General features: G+C 29.9%; 1 long non-coding RNA gene across 1 annotated transcript; it reads right to left on the reverse strand.

Annotated features, from left to right (window-relative positions):
* Positions 1 to 1358: 1358 nt before the first annotated feature.
* On the reverse strand, positions 1359 to 3086 carry LOC108195731 (uncharacterized). The gene is made up of 5 exons (XR_001801583.2): positions 2998 to 3086; positions 2618 to 2780; positions 2462 to 2524; positions 2039 to 2098; positions 1359 to 1869 (listed from the first exon to the last, which is right to left on the reverse strand). It is a non-coding gene; the product is annotated as an uncharacterized LOC108195731 (long non-coding RNA).
* Between the last annotated feature and the right edge of the window lie 2515 nt (positions 3087 to 5601).

Here is a 5601-nt window from a genome sequence, read left to right on the forward strand (position 1 = left end):
AATTTGAACCCTTTTCCTAATTACATTCTTCCAATATTGTAATAATAAAAAATTAGTCTTAAACCATAAACTTAATTATTTTACAAGAGTAAAGTTCCTTGGAGTTCTCATCATTCTTCAAAATTGGATAAAATATAATATAGTGATTTCAATTTCAATTTTTTTTGTTCTACAATATTTTTAAACATCCAACAAGCTAAAGATTATGTTCCACAACGTAATCAATGTGCACAACAACTAATTTTATAAATCACGGGACATATTAAACATATATTGTAGAACATAGCGTCTCGCGATTTATAAAAACAATTGTTATGCATGTGTTACGTCGTAGAACATAATCTTTAGCTTGTTGAATGTTTAAAAATATTGTAGAACAAAAATAAATAAATTTGAAACTAGGAGATTATATTTATTAAATTTTAAAGAATGAGGACTCCAAGACTCCAAAGAAATGAGGATTCCAAGAAAATTAACTATATTTTACAATTTTTCTTACAATTATATTTGAACTTCTTAACACATGGATACAAATAAAAGTAAAATTAATACTTAACATGACTTCTACTTAGACTTTTTATTCTAATGCTTGTTTGCAACATATTCTTAAAAAAAACAATTTTATTCACTTTAGCTAGTGTTAAATTTGTCGAGCAATTTCATTATTATTTAACATGATGACCATTGTTGTATAGGTCTCACATTATAAAAAACATTTATGATTAAACAAATATAAAAATATATTATTTCTAAAAGGGATTTGAAGATGCACTAGCCGATATAAAATTTTCAAATATACACCATGGTAATCTGGTTTAAAGATAAACTCGATCACAATTTGGACGCCCTCAAACGTCTACGAGTTGAAAAGTGTACACTGTTAAATTTGGCTTTGTTGTGAGTTTGAATCTAACTGGGTTTATGTTAGACCATAATATATCACTCTTTGTAGTTATAATTGGATTTAGAATTTCTAATGGGAAATTGGATTCATCACTTGGAGCCATACTATATTTTGAATAGTAAAATAAATGGTACTAAAAATAAAAGTTCTCCATCTCAACCACTATAATTTCTACAAATAATTGGATTTTAAAATCTCCTCATATGCTATGTAAGGTCATAAGAATAAAATTGAAGGTCCAAAATAACCCTAAATTACTTCTTAAAAATACTTGTAGCGCCGCCTGAATAAAATCAGCCCCATATTTGTTTCCGTTCATACACATGGATAATCAATTGGAAATGAATTTAAAGATTATGAGAATAAAGATTTGTTTCCTCTTAGGATTTAGAACACTAGGTTAAGTTTGAAACACAATACTTTATATAAAGATCATATATACCAGACGAGAAAATTGAGTAATGCAAACGTTGTATTACTTCTCTTATTTCTATACAATAGAAAATACAAAGATATATAAGAAAAACACACATAAACGTGGCTACAAAACAGGAAATAAAAGACTCCTAACTTGACTCCACTACTGCATTACTAATCTGCTAACGTATAATGATCAAATCGAACACTACTGACTATTAATTTCCAACATTCCTCAACTCACTGATGATCTCTTGCTTTTAATTTTGTCAATGCTCAATTGTGACCTCAAATTCTTGTGCGGATGTATGCTTATCTCAAAGCATTTTCCATTGTTAATTCCTCTCATTTCTTCAGGAACTCTGTCTATTCCCGGACCCCAAGTCAGATTCTTCCTTTTCCAGGCCAAGTTAAGTATGCCTTCCAAGCCCTTAAAAGTTTCCCAAAGATTCGATCCCTCCACCTTATTTTATTGAAGAGGACCGAGAGAATCTCTAATGGAAGGCCGTGTTCAGATTCTCATCGATTCTATGTTCCCATCTTGAAGTCTGGTGGGAAAAAAAGGTAATGAGTGAAAATCAATGTCGTGCGAAAAATAAATTGATAAAGCTACAATAGAAACAGAACTCAAATAACAAACAATTTGAGATAGGTGATATAGATAAAAATTTTCAATGTAGTAATGGTCAAAGAAAATTGATACACTGAATACAACACCTTTTTTTAGCGCGCTCTACAGTGTTTATTTGTTGTTCCGCGACTAAATTAGACCTTGGCCTGCAAAGTGACGACATAAGTACTCAACAAAAAGATATTAAGAGTTTAGAAAACAGACGAAAAAAAATGGTAAAAGCATCTGCAGTTCCTTTTTCCTAGCATCATTTGTTTATGAACCACGCCATTAAAATGAAAGTATCTAGCTATACTCATGCTTATTTTTCCACTTTCTTTTCAAAATTCTACTCCTTAACCCCATCACATATAAGCAAGTACAAAAAACATATAATCAAAAATATCAAGAAGTTTTATTTATATGAAGTTATTTAACGAACAATATGTATAAGCGAAATTAACCCTCAACATAAATTCAATAATTAATTACCATGAAATGATTTCTTTGAGCAAAAGTAAAAAAATTACCTTAAGATATATGTTAAGCATATATCAATCTCAATCTTTTTGGAGCATTTTCTTCATTATTTGCTTCAAGTATTTCATCAATAGATGTTAGGAAAATATGGCAGGTCAGTTATCTAAAAAAATCTATCATAAATTAATTGAATATATTAGATATACCTGTAGTAGGGGATTTAAAAGAAAATTCATTGTGTGCCACAATAAATTTGTGAATTGATGTTTCAAGAAATATTTTCACGATTTTACTTTATCAATAGTAAATTGTTCAGCTCCTCTTTCTTTCAAAACCCTCCTCTTAATTCCCTCCCTCTTTGTGGCCAACCTGGCAAACACAAATAGAGTATATCAGTAAATAAAAATTATCAACTAATTTAGGTAAAAAGAATACATGATATCTAAGTATAATCTGGATCAATAAAAAGATTTATGAAATTCAACATAATTCTAACACTACATCAAGGCTTTTTAACACAAAAAGTTTATTTCAAAAGCAATCACAAAATTTTGGAGAATTTTATAGAGATGTATATACATATTACCTTTTCCCTCTCCTCAGGTTCTTTATCAATCCTCCTCACTCACCTCCTAACTCGCTTTCTTGAGGCACATGATGGGGGCGCCGCAGTAGAGGCAATTTGTATAACCCTAGTGCTAGCATGTATGTATATATAGCTGGACGAGGGATTTTAATATATTGATTTTCATTATCTTGTATTCGATTTAGATTTTAAAAGATTTTTTTTTCCATTCAATGCAATATGAGGGTATTGATAGTTTAAAATCCATTAAAATCTTGGGATATTCAATTGAGATTTTAAATTAACTATTCTCTTTTAAATTATGCAACAATATCTGACGGTATTAAATTGGGATTTTAAGTTATGCGTAAAATTTTGATGATATTCAATTGAGATTGTTTAAATTCATTAAAATCTGATAATATTCAAATGCAGATGGATTTTTTGGGATTTTATAAAATGATGGATTTTGTGGCCTTGCTAAATAGAACCATGGAACCACTAAGGTTCTGCTGCAGAACCCTCAATTTTAAATAGATTTTTTGGATCTAAATCTAAATACATGTTTTTTTTCATGTTTTTTATCGTTGTGTGTTTCAAAAATAATTTTAAAACATAATACATAGATATTGACATTTTTTGCATGTGAAGTTCTGCTTCAGAACCTAACTAATACTAGAAATAAGGTAAGGGTTCTATGGCTTCTCTCTCTAATGGTTCTCTCTAGAACATGACCCCCCACTAAAATCTATGAGATTTTAAAGTATTGTGCTTAAATCTTAAAAAATCTATATCAACTTTGTGACATTTTATCAAAATTCGGCACAAAATCAAAATCACATAAAATCTACTAAAATCCATGGATTAAAAACAATCCATTAAAATTCCAATCGGATACACCCCGTAGTTGGATCCAATAAATTGGTTATTAAGAGATTCAATAAATATAAATCATATCGAAATTTTAGGATTCTAAATATTAAATATATTAAGTTGTGATTTTTATGCAATTTCTAAAATTTAATGATAACTAAGAATTTATATAAAAACAATTAATTAAAATATTTGTAAAAACATATCATTATACATTTTTAAATTTCATAGAAGTTTAATATTTTTTGATATAAGAAACTCTATAAGATTTAAAGAAAAATGTGTTATCTATATTACTTAAATTATTGGGCCTTTTTATTAAAATCAATATTGATTTGCTATTCAAATTTATTATTTATTTTGTGGCCACATATTTCGAATTTAAGAAAAAATTACTTTCAAGAAATGCACACAAATGATTATGAGAATAAATCTCAACGATCGAAGAGCTTCGGCGGCAACATCTTGACCGAGGAGTTCCTTTCATCCAAGAAAACTTATAATCTAACCATCGGACATGCAAGCGCCTTTCTTCTAGACAACCTGAAATAACACACAGAGTGTCATATATCAATGACAAGAAACAGCAAATTACAACTAATTATTTTACATTATCACCTACCAACAAAACATTTTGTATAAAAAAATAAGGCAAACGATATTTTATCAAAAAAAAAAAAACATAATCTAAACATATTAAGGACAAATGTCCAAACCAAAGGAAATCCTTTGATTTAAACCACTAACCAAAAATTGAAACTATAACCACTCAACCGTCACCGTCATATTCTCCGACCATTTATGCTACCCTATCTCTCCCGCATGCGACTGCATTTTTAGTAACTAAATATTTTAGTCGTAAGAAATCCACCTAAGCCAGACAAATAAGTGAAAAATACCACAAGAGGTCAGAAACATGATGTGAAATTCAAGTTGATACACAATCACAAGGCCGAGATTTGCAGGTTTATAAACATTTCTTTAAATCAAACCTAGCGAAATGAGTATAATCACAAGAACCGTACCAGGGATGTGGTTTTTACTCACACATTCCTTCCATAGTTTGTTAAATATACCGGGATGCCTAATAAATCAGACTGTCTAGCTGACTCGCTGAATTGGGTGATGGAGTCTACTTGAGATGTTGAGTTGCCACGGGTAAAATACCTCGATATCATCAAGCGGCACGGAGACAGATCCGACGGTGTTGTAGATTGGATAAACGGCATCGAAAAGATAAGGAGGAAGAGGGAGATTGCGGAAGATACCATAACAGCATAAACTGATGACTTTAAACTCACCAAAATTTTGAAAAGCCATTTGAAGCTAAAATTCCAAAATTGACTCCTAGATCAAAAATTCAAAAATGGCCTATAATCAAAACCTACTCATGGTGCCATGAAATAGAACTTTAAGTATAACGTCATAAGTGATGTCGTATGCATGTGGCACAAAGTCTCATATTTCACAATAACAACACAAATAAAAAATTTCAAGTCGACATAAATTATGCAAACATGTGCACTCAAGAAATGCCAACAATACCTATACACTATGAAATTAGTTTTCTCTTAATTATCCTCTCACTTGTTATTTTTTACTAGCAGTATAAGAACATGAAACACTCAATTTTGGGAGAAGGTGTGAAACTTCATTGTGTGAGATTACCAACTAATATTTGGTGTAAAATAATTCATAGTATCTACTATGATCAAAACATAAAAAGATATACGAAATCGAACTTCTTAGATA

This window comes from Daucus carota, chromosome 7 (genome assembly GCF_001625215.2).
Source record: "Daucus carota subsp. sativus chromosome 7, DH1 v3.0, whole genome shotgun sequence".
In the NCBI taxonomy this organism is placed as follows: Eukaryota; Viridiplantae; Streptophyta; class Magnoliopsida; order Apiales; family Apiaceae; genus Daucus; species Daucus carota.